We start from the raw sequence: 15,040 nt of genomic DNA, 5'->3' as shown, positions 1-15,040 counted from the left end.
TGGTAATTAAGTTGAAAGTTCTAGAGCATTTTGCCAGAGATGAATGTAACGTTCATTTCCACATTGGGCAGTTTCCTGTGGAGACGAACAGGTTAATCCTGTTCTTGTACTTGACTTTGTGGTTGATAGGATTTTAAAATTTGCGACGCAAGTGACACAAAATGTAAACATACACAAAAGTAGGAAGCGTGGAAAGTAGACGTGAACAAAGAGAAGAAAATCAGGTCACTCAGGGGCACCTAGGGGCTCAGCAGGTGAGTGTCCGACTCTTGATTTCAGCTCAGGTCACAATCCCAGGGTCGTGGTGAGTGTGGAGCCTACTTAGGATTCTCTCTCTCTCCCTCTCTCTCTGCCCCTCCCTTGTGCTCTCTCCTGCCCCCCCTTTTTCTGCCTCTCTTGCCCACACAGGCGCCCTCTTTCTCACTCTCTCTCTCTCTCTCTCAAAGGAAAAAGAAAATTAAGTCACTGGTAATCTCTCAGCCAGCATAACCACGTTCAGATTCCAACGTTTCCAATTCCAATGTTGTGTCTCTGTTAATACTTACGTGCACACACTCAGAGTCGCACACTCACACACAAGGATGGAGTATTTATGCCCCCACGCCCACGAAGGGGACCATTCTGAGCACCGTAACCGGGAAACCGACCGGCTCATCATGATGCTTGGTTACAAAAAGCTAACCTTAGCAGGAAAGGCATTGTGGATGACGGGATCCTTGCCCCCGAGGACGCCCCCGTTCTAATGCCCATAACCTACGAGTGGGTCACTTTACACGGCAAATGGACAGAATCACGTTAGGGATTTTCAGATGGGAGATGATCTGCAATATCATCACAAAGGTCCTATAGGAGGGAGGCAGGAGGCCAGAGGCAACAAGAGAGGCAGGGGTCGGGCCAAGGAATGCACATGGGCCTTGAAGCTGGAAAGGCCAGGAGATAGGCCCCCCCCACCGTGCCCCAGGATGTCCCAAAGAAACCAGCCCTGCGAACACCTTGGCTTTAGCCCATGAAACCCATTTTGGACTTCTGACCCCCAGAACTCTGCGATAACATGTTTATGTTACATTAAGGCGCTAGGTTGTGATGGTTTGTTACAGCAAGACAGAAAACTAAGACGGGCATCTCCCAAAAGGGCTCGCAAAGTCGCCTGGCGTTCTGCAGAACCAGCCTCTGCGCAGACAAGGCCTGGCCACACAAGTGCCCCGAACCCAGCGCCAGAACTGGCGCCCCAGGACCCTCACTCCAGGGGCCTCTGTGCCTCCTGGCAGCTGCCCCAGACCCCCTGTAACAGCCCCCGTGCCATCACCGTCTCTGCCTGGAGTCCACTCTCCCTGGCTTTCCCCCCACGCGGGGCTGGCTTGCTCAGCCAGGATGGGGAAGGAGCCTCTCGCCTCTCCGCACCCCTGCCATTGCCCTGCTCAGGATTCCGTGTAAGGTCCTCCACCGGGGTAATGGACCAGACAGCAGTTGAAAGAACTAGGTTTCTCTACAATGTAAATTGCCCTAACTTCCTCCAGCAGATGCAACATTTAGGTCATTTCTATTTTCTCTGTTGTTGCTGTTATTTTAGTCAACACTGCAATGAACATCTGTCTCGCTACATCGTTAAATTGTTGGGCACATCTGTGATTGTTTCTTTAAGATAAAATTCTCAGGGTCTGGACCCACGGTGTTACAAAAACCCAAGTGTTCTTTTGTTCTGTGTCGCACACCTTGCATCGTTAAGTGGGACACGGCCCCCAGCGTTCCTGTAGCCAACATACGGGCCGTGAAGAGTGCACATTTATAATTCTATGAGCAGCAGTAAAAGTTTTTTAAAATGTTGATTTGTTAAACATAGTGTTTCTCACGGCTACATGCCGGCACCTGTGTTCTGTCTTCATTTTGGAGACCCAGAGTACGGGAAACTGAAACAACAATTTCACACCCAGTGTCAGTATCAAGAAAGGTTATTATTTCAACGATAAAAACTAAATGTTCAAACATTTCTTGTGTGCAGCAAATGTATTTGCCTGTGCTTTAATGGGTCTTGGAGTTTGTATTGCAAACACGTGGTCAAGGTATAATTTGTCACATTTTGTGTTTGCTTTCTGTTGTGGACATTACAGTCTGAAGGCTATCCTGTACACACACACACACGCGCGCGCGCGCGCACGTATATATGAAAGGATTAAAGCTTCGAGTGGACGCGTTCCCGGCTACGACATTTCACATCAATAAAGCAACGTGGGTCAGATAAAAGTCCTGTGCCCACCTTACAGATGTTGGAAGTGACCACGTGTTCGTGCCATTTCTTGGCCACAGAAATATTCTTTTCCGTGATCCATTTATACAGTCTGGTTGCTCATAGACAGCACCTCCTTCCTTTCTGCACGACTTTTCAACTCTTACCCAGGCGAGGTTTCTGGTTAATAAGAAGGTAAGGAACGATACAGCTAATACATGGGGACCTCTAAGGGGGAGTGGGGGTTGTAATCGATTAAAAAACTCGACCTGAATTAGTATTAGATTTTTCCTTATGTTTAATTAAGTCTAATTAAACAACGCCGACATCTTCTTGGCACCTGTGGTGTGATTATGTTAAATATTTAATGCTTGTGAAGGATTAGGCTGCTCTTCTAATCTATAGCTAACAATCTGTTCCCTCTCTGGAGTATTTTTTATTTAGTTCTGCTTTTGTATAATGAGTTACATTTCAAAGGAAATTGTGGAACACTGCGGCACGGCCGAGCCGCGTCGGAGCCCGGCAAATGGGAGATCGAGGCACCACGCCAGTGACTTCCCTCCCAGCCCCAGGCTTGGCTGGACCACAGCAGAGCTTCCCCACCAGACGGGACAATGTGAAGGGCACCAAGGAGGCTTCTGGAAAAGACTTTCAGCCCCTGCCACCCAGGATTAAGGACTTGGAACGCAGGATGCCAAGTTCACCATGAAAACACCCTGGATGCTCTGAGCAGTTCTTGGCTACATCTCCCCACCCCCACCCCCTGGTTCCCAAAGGGCTGTCAGCTATATGGTGAAAAACAGATTTGTATGTTTTTGCCCCTCCCCCCAGCCCGCACAACACACACGTCCACCCTCCTGTGGAAATTAAGCCACTCTGGAGAGCCAGATTTCAAAGACCTCATTTCAAAGAAAAGGCCATGGTTATTTTTGGAAGCAAAACCTGTAAATGCTGAGTCAGGGTGTTTATAGAATGTCATGCTTCCCCTCCAGAGGGAAGGCGGTCCCTCATTATACATCTTGGCCTGAAACGCTTCTCGTAGAAGAAGTTCGGTGTTGTTTTCATACGCGATAATTGGTCCAGAGACTCTCGAAACTTGAAGCTTCGTTGCATTTCCCTAATGATTCCTGATATTTTCAACATATTTAGGAACAAACGACAGATTTATGTAATTAGCTTTCAATTGGCCGAATCTGTGCCATCAATTTCTCGGGCTGTTTCAAGATTCTCCCCCCTCAGCAACAGAGCACAGCATCCAGTGGGTCCTTCCCACTCACAAGGTGGAAAGAAGACCCAGGAACCCCGTTTGTTAAAGCGAGTGGGCTTCAAAACATTAAATCAGCACGGAGAATACAGGCTCTGGTGGTGGACGAGTTACATTCAACATTTGGCGGCAGAGATGAAAATCGGCTCCACTCCTCGCAGCTCAAGCTCTGAGCCTTGTGAAAGAGACCCAGAGACGGATGCCCCTCATGACCTGCAGCCCCCACCCCAACATCCCTCCTCAGGCAGGAGGGAGGGGAGGATGCCTCCGGAAGCCAGGCACATGCTCCGGAAGCAAGCCCGGCGGCACCCTGCGCGGCGGTGACAGGAACTCACAGAGCGCTCCGTGCCACCTGTTGAGAAGGCTGGATCATGTATATTCAGGAGCGTAACTGGATTTTCAAAAGTAACGTTACTCTTATGTAAAATTAATAGGGTGTTTGTTACAAAATCCACGCGGCATCTTATTAACGTTTCTTGTCACTGGCAGCAGAAGGTGGAGGTTCCTTAAGCTGGGCTTCTGTTGCCCTCTAGTGAAAGAGGTCAGCATTATGCATGCAAAATTATTGTTATCACTGCATAACTAATGTTTACCGGGCTAGGGAACGGAGAATCGAGCCCCGGCCTGTCCCGGAGCGCTAAGTGCGTGCGTGTATATACTTGTGTGTGTGCGCGCGTGTGCGTGCGTGCATTTCCCCGTCCCCCCCCCCACCTCCCACCCCCCACTTGACTGAGTGAGCATATGGAAGCCATTTCTTCTTTCCTGCCACTTTTATTTTTTGGCATGGAAGTTTAGTTTTATATGGCTATCAACAGGCAAAGATCCAAGCATAAAGAATAAATCAACAGAGCCGATCCGAGACACAGAGCTTTAATGCATAAGTATATATTTAATGTGTCTGCTGAAAGAATGTCTAATTACCCTGTCATTGAACAAAGCACATGTTCAACTGTGATAAATTATGCCAGCCTTTACTTCTGCACAACATATTGAGATTTACGAAAGCTGCGGCAAAACCACCAGGCCACCTACCCGACAGAACGAGCCGGCACGCAGACCGTCACGGACGGAGCCGCGACGGGAAGGGGCGGCGTCCCAAACGCTCATCGTAAACCCACGCTTCCGCACCTGGCAAGAAGCAAGCCCTTCTCTGAGGGGTGACTCCTTGAACGTCCGCTGCTCCTTTGTTGGTCTCTTAATTGTCACCAAATCACAGTGTCTATATCCTGCCATTCTGAATTCCATTTTGCCAGAGGCTGGATTCCAACAGGCAAGGAGAACCCAGTGTACATTTCAGAAAAAGGAAGTGGGAGGCCACGGCAGCTCAGCCTCTTTTCCACGTGAGGCTGGATCCGAACAGGTCCTGAGTCCCCCAGAATTTCGGCCCCCAAAGGGTAACAGCACAAGACGATGACGTGCCCCTTTGAACTGCACCGGGTAGGTTAATCTGGGGGATGGATGAAGTGGGAGGGTAATCGTGGGTTACCAGAAAAGAAGCAAAGAGCAGCTCCCTGATGTATCTAGGCCATCGTGCGCAGGGAGGTGGCCAAGGAGGTAACGTGTGAGGAGTGCTCTAGAAACCAAGGATCCAGCCGCCACCCTGGAGTGGAGGCCGAACAGGTGCTTCCTGCTAGTGTTCATCCAACATGGATTCATTTCAGTAAGTAGGTCGCCACAAATGCACATCTGCCTTCGTCACTCCCCTCCCCCCCCCAACCCCCCGCTCTGCTTCCGCAAGTCCCGGCCCTGACGTTCTCTCCCGCTAGGTGCTGGTCATCACCTGTCCCTGGACGCTCCGAAAGCCCGAGAGGGAGCTCTGGCTGACAGTCCCAGGAGTCGGCATTTTTATTATGCAACAGCGGAGCAGAAACCACGCTGTGTTCTGTGATTTGTGCTGTGCTCGGTCCCATGGACACAGAGCACTGGGTTTCTATTTGTGTCAGCAAGAGACATAACAAACCAGGGAGAGGAAAATATAAATTCATCCTGTGCTGATATCTATTCTTTCCTGAGAGAATGCCCAGAGTGGCAGTCTGTTTCCTCAATGGCGATTATATTTCTTATTTCTTTGATTACCCCTTGTAATAGTATTCTTTTATTTACCGACGTATAAGAGAAGGCTTTACCGTGATGTCTCCATCATGCGTAAAATACAGAGCCAGTAACATCAGTCCTTTTATTTGCTTTACCGAATTGTGATCTATAGACCAAAGGGCACATGAAAAATAGAGATAAAAAATCTATTTCTGATACCAGATTGGCTCTAAAATGTCGAAGTTTCCTTTATGGCTTCAGGAGATGTGTATCCTTATTTATCTTTCTTGGTCTGTTTTCAAAGGCTGCCGACTCAACGCTGCTGGACTGGGTGCCGTTCTCTCTCGTGTCGGATCAGGGCTCTTCCTTGCTGCTTCTCGGTATTTCATCATGGCCTCCTAAGGCAGCTGAGAAGGAAAAGCCAAGGGACCCAGGCCAGCTGGAGAGGACAGGTCAGAGCCATGGGCTGGTCACGCAGCCAGCCGAGGGCCACGGGCACGCAGGTGAAGCTCGTTTTAGGAATTAGCGAGAACGTGACGGGCTTCAGAAAGGGGCAGACTCACCAGCTACTTCCTTGTGAAGGAACATTTGCGGTCTAGAGTGACTGGCCAGGATGGAGTGACCCAAGTCGTGCCTCCCGCTGTGACACAGCTGGAAAAGCCACCCCCCTCCAAGGCTTGGGGGCGGTGTGGGCATCTGCCTCAGCAGCTATGGCACCGTGGACAAGTGGGTGGCACCGTGGACAAGTGGGCCACCTCCCGGGTCCTCAGATTCCATGTCCTAACATGGAGCTGATGATAATTACATCTCAGAAGCGGAACTCAGGACCCGATGAGTTTACACCCGCCCAGAACACTGCAGGTGCGTCATTGATGTGTACCTGGTCCTCCACTCTGCACCTGTTCTAGCCCCTGACTTCGGAGCTGTGACGTCAGACCAGTGGTTCCAAGCTTTTAAACCTCAGGTTCTCCCTGCCAGACATTTCTGGGAGCATTGAGGAGAAGGGCTGGGGCGCCCTCGCCCGCAGTGACACATCGTGAGTCGTCGGCAGCCTGTGGACGTGATGAGCCTCTGTGGTGCAGGCGGTGGGGGATTTCACGACCCACCGCTGAGCAGGCACTGGCGCCCTGACCTTTCTTGTAAAATCTTTACTTTTGCACACAAGGCACTCACTCCGGTTGGCCTCTCCAGCCAATCTCGTGATAATTGCTGACAGAGTGTCCTGGAGCCCAAGCCTCACGTTCGACAAGGGGAGCGCGAGTCCGCGGCGAGGGGGGGGGCGGGCTACGTGCATCGAGCAATAGCAGCATAACAAAGCTCACCACCCAGGTAAACAACCATCACGGTGAGGACTGAGCTTGGGTGAGGCGCCCAACATTTTCTCATAATCTGTGCCGCCGTGGCAGTCGCTTGCCTTGCAAAGCCACGCAGCCAAGAAATCTTAGCCTCCTGTTGGCAGTCGAGCACGTAGGCATAGAGCCCTGGCCCCTCACCGCTGCCAGAGAGGAGGGATAATGTCCAGCGCTCTTCCCCAGAAGGATGTCACACAGACTCCAGTCCCTAGCAACCGGTCTCCTGATAGAACAGCTGGACGGGATTCCAGCGTCGAAGGATCACGATAAACCACCCTTGGCATTTTTCTCTCTGTGAGTAATATTCATAGGATCGCATTTACATTTTCTCTGTAATAAATCAAAAGCAAGATGCCCCCGTTTCTAATTTATCTTGTGGACTGCTCTAGGGATATCTTGCCGCTGAGAATATTGCCAATATTTCTTTAAAAATCCTAAGATACACGGGTTCTGAATGTTGAATGTGGCAGTCTCATTCGTGCCCGAAAACTTTATTCCGGGAGGGGTGTTTTCTTCACTTTTCGGTTTCTAAAGAAAGCAATACACAAATAACGTCAAGCAAGCATGAACTGTCAACACTAAAATATTGACTTTGCTCCAACCCTGTCTTACAAAGGGAAAACATTAACAATTGAGATCATAAGCAGACCTATGTACCAAGCGTATGAATTATGAATCAAAAGACAAAAATGTGGTTTTTTCCTTTCTGCATAGACGCAGAACAGGATATTATAACCCTAAGGGAAAATAGAAGTCAGTGCTCACGAAGCATTGTAGCTGCGTATTCGGCAACAAGAATGTTCCCCTATTTGCAGCACACAGGACACAGCCAGCAATCGTGACTGGTTGGTTGACCGGTAACAACGCTGATTGTAGGAAATTTCATGAATTTGGACTCTGCTACTTTAGAACTTGCGATGCAGGAGGGCTCTGCTTGAAAAACATCTTTATAGAAGCGGCTGGGTGGCTCGGTCGGTTAAGCATCCGACTTCGGCTCGGGTCATGATCTCGCGGTTCGTGGGTTCGAGCCCCACGTCAGGCTCTGGGCTGACGGCTCGGAGCCTGGAGCCCGCTTCGGGTTCTGTGTCTCCCTCTCTCTCTTCCCCTCCTCCCACTCCCACTCTGTCTCTCTCTCAAAAATAAAATAAACATTAAAAAATGTGTTTAAATATCTCTATAATCTTTATGGGGAAAAAAATCTATTTAGTAGACAAGCCTTCATGTAAATACAATTACCAGGGACATGCCCACCATGCTTATGAGCACGTGCTGCTTCTAAGAGGCTTGGGACCTTTGTTTCCCTGCGAATTCTTATCATATGCTAATTATAAACCATATTAACCTGTGCTTAATTTTTATTATGAAATAATATGGCTTCTTACAATAGGAAACTGGCTCCAAAGTATATAAAATAAAACGTGAAATGTTCTCTCGTTGTGCTTCTCGGATGGTGAACATGCCTTGCCACTGTCCACACCTGTTTTTAATAAGTAGGTTCCAATGGGCACTTTCCTGTTGGCTGAACTCAAACTGAGGTCAACTTGGGAGTAATACGGCTGCCTTACAATAAGTATTCACTAATTCAGAACTTGGGATCGGGGGCGGTGGTCCACCAGACCGTGCTGTGCCACGGAGCCCTCCCGCATCTTAGCGACGTCACGGGAGCCACGGAGCTCATGAGCTGGCATGCGTGCACCTGAGCTTGGGGTGGGAGTTCAGAGAGCCTCCGTTCCAGGGACCGTGGCCCCCAGACAAGGGTGCCTCCACAGTGACTGATGGAGGCCAAGGTCAGGAGGCAGCGCCAGGTCGGGCACTGTAGGCCCCCCATCGCACTCACGCCTGAGCAGTGAGTCAGCATAGAGGGGGAGCCTCTGCAGTGACACCACCGAGTTTCCCACCACGGGGGCTTGTGTTCCTCATGGTTCCCCCGAGAAACGGACCCAGTAGGATAGAGAGATATTTATTACAGGGAATTGACTCACATGATAAGGGAGGCTGAAAAGTCCCAAGATCGACAGCTGGCAAGCTGGAGACCCAGAAGAGCCGATGTTTTGGTTCAAATCTGGAAGCAGGATAAACCAGGGTCCCAGGTCCACAGTCAGGCAGGAGCATGCCTTCAACTCAGCCCTTCTGGTCATTCAGGCCTTCAACTGCTTAGACAAGGCCCACCCCACTGGGGAGATCACCTGCCTTCCCCCGTCCACCAAGGTCCATCTCACACAGAAACATCCTCACGGACACACCCAGAATCACGTTTTCACCAGACCTCTGGGCATTCCGTGGCCCAACAAGTTGACACATAAGATGAACCAGCACAGAGCCCATTAATAATCTCCTGTGTCCAGTAAAGGAAGTGCTGTATCTCACCCGCCTTCATTTGCAAAGGAGGATGAGCCCTTTCACAGCAGCGAGCGGGTGTAGGGGAGCAGCGGCCAGCTTCCTCAGACGTCACCAAATGTGGAATCTGTGCCCCTCCTCCCTCCTGCGTGTGCCTGCCCCCTCCTCCTCCAGGCTGTCCCTTGTACGATCCACTCCCTGGGACCCGCTTTCCTGTGCGAGAAGACAGCAGTCACAAAAACAGCCTTGCGCTTTGCGAACCACCAGGCCCAGGATGCTGTGGGAGTGTTTAGCCCCCAGCTAGATAAAATTCTGATGCTAGATCATTTGCTCTTTGTAAGAATCGTAAGCATAACACAAGGCTGCTTGTGGAGTGGGTCGGAGCTGTCTGCTGGAGTTCTGGATCACTCTCTGTTGATGACCATTAGCGGCAGGGCGCTGAGCCAGCCTGATGAATGGCCAGAGGCTTCTCTTTCATTTTCAGATGCTCTCTGCAGGGCCCCGGAGTGGGTCTAGGAAGGACGGGCCCAGGGAGCTGTGTGGGATCATGTCCACCCACCCACTTATGAAATCTTTCATTTATTCAGTGACTGTTCAGTAATAGACATGCTCCTAGCACCAGGCGAGTTGAACAAAAGCAGAAATGTCTGTCTCCCTGGGAGCTAATGACAGTGGGCCTGGTGTCCTGTCCCCTTCCCGTGTCCCCTCGATCCCGCCAGGAGCTCTGCCAAGTCCGGACGCTGGAGTCCCATCTCTCCTCCCTGCAGCCCCGGGGTCCCACCCCAATGCATCTAGAACCCCCGGGGCCTGGCGTGGGCTCACAGGACTCGAGTGGAGTGGGAAGACAAGGTGTCCACGAGGCCTCTGGACTGAAGCCCTGCCTCCCAAAGAGCAGGCCCTGGTCCACGGTCAGAGCTCCAGACAATTGCATGACACTGGTCTTGCCACCAGTGTCTACGGGGACCACGGTGCCAGCCACCTGCATGGATCTGGGGCCCAGGGGCCCGTACTGTCACGGGCGCCGAGCCCCCAGGGTCTTGAGCCCTTCTCCTCATGTGTCCAGTCCATGAAAGGCAGCCCCGCCCATGACACAGGCCCCCACAACACGGACGGTCCGTCACCCACACTTGCTCCCAGAGCGCTTTGGTCACAAGTCCTGAGTGGCAGCCGCTCCTTCCCCGGGTCCACGTGACACGCTGCAACGGAGTGGCCTCCAGTTTCGTCCTTCTGCTTCCTCTGCTTTCCTGTCCTTGCAGGAGACGGACCTCGGGCCTTTCAGTAACTGGGATCCCCAGAAGTGACTTCGGGGTGGTCCTTCCCAGCGTGCGCACAGGGTCGCGGTTTCACAAGACGAAGTGTTCCCCAAAGGGACTGTGGGTGTCCTAACTCATTGCCGTGCCCCCACCAGACATCCCGAAGCCTGGGCCCCCTCTGAGCAGTGCGTGGCCTGTGTCACGCCCTCAGCGGCCGTGAGCCTGGGGATGCTTTGAACGCATCCATCTGCACAAGGAAATACCTGCCTGATGGCGTTTCTGCGAAAAGCCAGCTCAGCTTACGTGCAACACTGTTGGGGGTGGAGTTTTTGAGCAGGATGCACTAAAAGGGAATCAGGCCACTCCTAGAAACACACTTCCTCCCAAGCCACTGCCCCCTTCAACCAAGCTCGGGGCCAGGGGCCAGGCTGCAGGTGGCTGGGATACACATTTTCCCCGTTGGCCACAAGCACAGACTCCAGGCCAGAGCTTGGGCAGATCCAGCCCTCCGCTGGGGACATTAAAACCGCTTTGCCCTCCTTTAGCCGACACCTAATCCCCAGCTTCTGCACGGGACGCTCTTGGTCTGAGCACAGAACCTCTTCATCTTCCGACGGAGGAAATGAAGCTGTCTCCTTCGTAAACATTGTTTTCCTCCGTAATTAAAATGAAACAGTGTCCCAGCTGTCTGGCAGGCCCTGCTCGGGCTGTCGGAGCAGGTCTGAGCACCTTGCTGAGGCAAGGCCCTGGACGGCCGAGAAATCACCACAGGGACAATGATTAGCATGACTCACAAAAAGGGATCCTAATTAAAGTGTGCGCTTTGGCTGGACCAACGTCCAAAGGGTCTTAAACACCCTGCATATCGGTGACAGAGGTGTCCTCGCACTACCGTCTGGCAGGGGGCGGGGGTGGGGGGAGTGAGCCAGCTCCCCACCGCAGGTGCCTGGGGAGGCCACCATGTTTGGGGGCGGAAAGAAACCGGCCCTGGGGTCTCAAGTTCCTGGGTAGCACGTGCCTCTGGGAGCCAAGAGCGGGTCCACCCAGGGGGCAAGCTGCCGAGCGGAAAGGGCCCCAAGGTCATTCTCCACCTGTGTCCCTCTGGGGATGGCGGTGCCCAGACTTCCTCTGGGAAACCGCATTCCCTTTTCTCCCTCTCTGTGGCTTCCTCTCTCACGGTGTAGATGCTAGAGATCCGAATGAAGGTGTCGGCAGCTTCATTCCCTCCGGAGGCTCTGGAGGAATCCGTCCTGGCCTGCCCGTGCAGCTCTGGGGGCCTCTGGCACTCCCATGTCTAACCGCTGAGGTCCCACCCCCCTCCCCCGTCCATCGACCTCTCCGCTTCCCTCCCACAGGGCACTTGGTGTGGGGTCAGGGCCCACCCGGGTCATCCAGGATGACCCCTCATCTCAGGCTCCTTAACTCAGTCACAGCTTCCAAGACCCTTTTCCCAATAAGGTCACAGCCACGGGTTCCAAAGATTCTCGCTTTACCCGCATGCTCACCCTGTGCTGCACGCTGCCCAGGCCAGGCTCCCCGGTGCCCAGGAGGTCGTCACGCCTGCACTTGGTGCCCAAACATGTGATGTGCCCAGGACGGTGTCCTCAATGAGTTGATTCGAGCGAAGGTTTGAGTGGAGTGCTCAGCGCCCTATCAGAGCTCAGGGCTACCCCGTTATCACTACTAAGCACTCAGATCATGGCCACCCGTTACTACGACCAGGCACTTAAAAGCACCGTGTTTTAGTCTAGTTTTTCGGTGGGAAGATCAGAGACTCCACCCCGGCCGCTCTGGGCATAGGGTCCTGGTAGGGAAATTGCACAGAAAGCCACAGGAGGAATCCCAGGGAGACTGAGGTGCAAGGCTCAGGGAGGTTAGCCTTGCATCCGGAGGGCTCATCCCCACACGCAGCCCCAGAAGCAGGTGCAGACGGGCCCCTGGTTTCTGCCACAGCGCCTACACCGGCAGATCCGTCCGTGTCTCTGATTCAAATGTGTAATCAGGAGCCTTGCTGGCTCTGTTTATGTCTCAGCCCGGACCACATGGGGTTTGTCCCAGACCCTGCCAAGGACTGGATGCTCCTGAGTCAGGGGCTCACCCTGCACCGGTCAGCATGGCTGGGAGAGGCAGGATCACAGGGTGTCAGCACCCCTGCGGTCCCCACCCCGGCTCTGTGCGTGCAGGGGCCTGGGGTGGCGTGCTCTCCTTTAAACAGAGAGGCGGGCCTCCTTGTAAGCAGCTGCTCAGCGCAGGGCTGGAGCGGAGACAGGCCCCCCCTTCTGGGACCGAAGGTCTCGGGTGGAGCGTGTTCTCTCCGCACCAGGGGAGGCAGAAGCAGCCCCACTCCATTCCCCCAGCGCCCCCAGAGCCCTTGATGGATGAGCCAGGCTTCTCCGGGCCTCGCCCAGCCCTCCAGGCAGGCCCCAGAACCAGAAGAGCCGATCCCCAGCTGCACACCCAGAGGCCGGTTCTGCTTCCCTTACAAACGTGCTGACGAGGCAGGACGAAGGAACAGTCGGGAGGGGCCGGGGAGTCGCAACATCTGGGCCTCCGCGGTGTGCGTGGGAACCAGGGATCCCGCGGGAGCCGCGTGGGCCGTCCTCCCGCCCCTCCTCCCAGCTGCTGGGCCGGGGCTCAGGAGGAAGTCGGGGATGGGGGCAAGGATGGTCACGGCGCCTTGTGTTAACACCACAATAGACACGGACTCCCCGTCAGCAGAAGCGCCTCCCAACTCAGAGGTGGTCGCACAACAGACCCGGACCCTTGGAAGGGGGTGCGCTGACCCGTCGGGGCTCCCTGGGACCTCAGAGGCGCCGCCTCCCCGGAGAGGCCTCCAGGGCTACAACACCTTTGGAAAAGTCAAAGGACGTCCACAGCAACTCTGCACTGATTTCAACCGTCAGTTTCCTCCACCCCTGCCTTCAGGAGTTTGAGCCGCCACAGACCCGGCATCTTGACGTCCAGCGGAAGCTTCCGGACCACACAGACACCTGCCCCAGCTCTGTTAGCCGCGTGGGGGCCTGCGGAACCCACATGCCACGGGGCACGGGGTCGGGCCCTCGAGGGGTATGTGCCCCAAAGAATCGAAAACCCGAACCCAGACGTCACACACAAATGTTCCTGCAGCCTTCGTCACAACTGCCAAACCACGGAAACAACCCCAGTGTCCATCGACAGGCGAGCGGATAAACAAAACGGGGTCTATCCGTCCAGTGTGATGTCATTCAGCCATTGAAGGCAACAGCGTCCCAACACCTGCTACCGCGGAGGGACCTAGGACGTGCTGAGAGACAGAAACCAGACACAAGGTACAAACACAGTGGGACTGGCTTACAGGAAGTGCCTGGAATAAGGAAATTATGAGACAGGAAGCGAGTGGAAGAGAGCCTACAGGGCGGGGATGGGGGCACCACGGGGAGTCACGGTTTATAGGGCACAGAGCCTATGCCTGGGAAGATGAGAACGTTCTGGAAATAGTGGGATGGTCACCCCACTCTGTGAGTGTGCTTAACCCCCTGAAATGTGCACTTGAGTTGGTGACCATGGCAAGCTTTGCATTATGCATTTAACACAATAAACAAAAGGTGCTCGAACTGCCCAGAAAGTCTACCAGGAGGGAATCTGTTGCTAAGTTCCGGTGCGTCTGGACCAGAGTCCGCAGGCACTTTCTGTGGAGGGTCGGGTAACACGCATGAGGTTTCGTGGGCCATTCAGTCTTGGTCTCCTGTTCCTCTTGTATTTTTTTTTTCTTTTACAACCACATGAATTGTAAACACCATTCTCAGCTTACAGGCTGTGCAAAACGGGCCGCGGGCCAAATTCGGCCTCTGGGCTGCAGGTTGCTGAACCTCCGGTCTTTGCTATGAACATAAACATTACGTATTTTACAAGGAAATAACTACTTTTATTTTATTTTTATTAGCACTGAGAGATTTCAAAATGTGTTACAATAGAAACAATTTGCAAAGTGAGATAGTGTGGTATGATTATGTTTACGGAGAAACAAAACCACGTGTTTCTGGGCATCTGGGTGGCTCAGTCGGTTAAGCGTCTGACTTTGGCTCAGGTCATACTCTTGAGGTTTGTGAGTTCGAGCCCCGTGTCGGCCATGTGCTGACAGCTCAGAGCCTGGAGCCTGCTTCGGATTCTGTCTCCCTCTCTGTCTGCTCCCCGCCCTGCTCGCGTGCTGTCTCTTTCTGTCTCTCCCAAAAATAAATAAATATTAAAAAAAATTTTTAAAGAAGGTGACAGGCACCTGGGTGGCTCAGTCGGTTAAGCCTCCGACTTTGGCTTAGGTCATGATCTCACGGTTCATAGGTTTGAGGCTCACCTCAGGCTCTGTGCTGTCGGCGTGGAGCCAGCTTCTGACGCTCCGCCCCCTTCTCTCTCTCTGCCCTTTCCCCACTTGTTCTTTCTCTCTCAAAATGAATAAACAAACCTTAAAAAAAAAGTGTATCTTTTTTGTTTGTTTGTTTGTTTGTTTTGAGAGAGGGAGAGAGAACACAATTGGGGGAGGAGCAGAGGGAGAGGGAGAGAGAATCCCAAGTAGGTTCCCGGCTGTCAGCACAGAGCCCGA

At 52.9% G+C, this 15,040-nt stretch overlaps 1 long non-coding RNA gene across 1 annotated transcript; it reads left to right on the top strand.

The window, feature by feature from the left end:
- Positions 1-2,168: 2,168 nt before the first annotated feature.
- Positions 2,169-8,302, top strand: LOC113595761 (uncharacterized). The gene is made up of 2 exons (XR_003416362.2): positions 2,169-2,419; positions 5,827-8,302. It is a non-coding gene; the product is annotated as an uncharacterized LOC113595761 (long non-coding RNA).
- The last annotated feature ends 6,738 nt before the right edge of the window (positions 8,303-15,040 follow it).

This window comes from Acinonyx jubatus, chromosome A3 (genome assembly GCF_027475565.1).
Source record: "Acinonyx jubatus isolate Ajub_Pintada_27869175 chromosome A3, VMU_Ajub_asm_v1.0, whole genome shotgun sequence".
In the NCBI taxonomy this organism is placed as follows: domain Eukaryota; kingdom Metazoa; phylum Chordata; class Mammalia; order Carnivora; family Felidae; genus Acinonyx; species Acinonyx jubatus.
The sequence above is the reverse complement of the archived record's forward strand: the minus strand, read 5'-3'. Positions and strand labels throughout refer to the sequence as shown.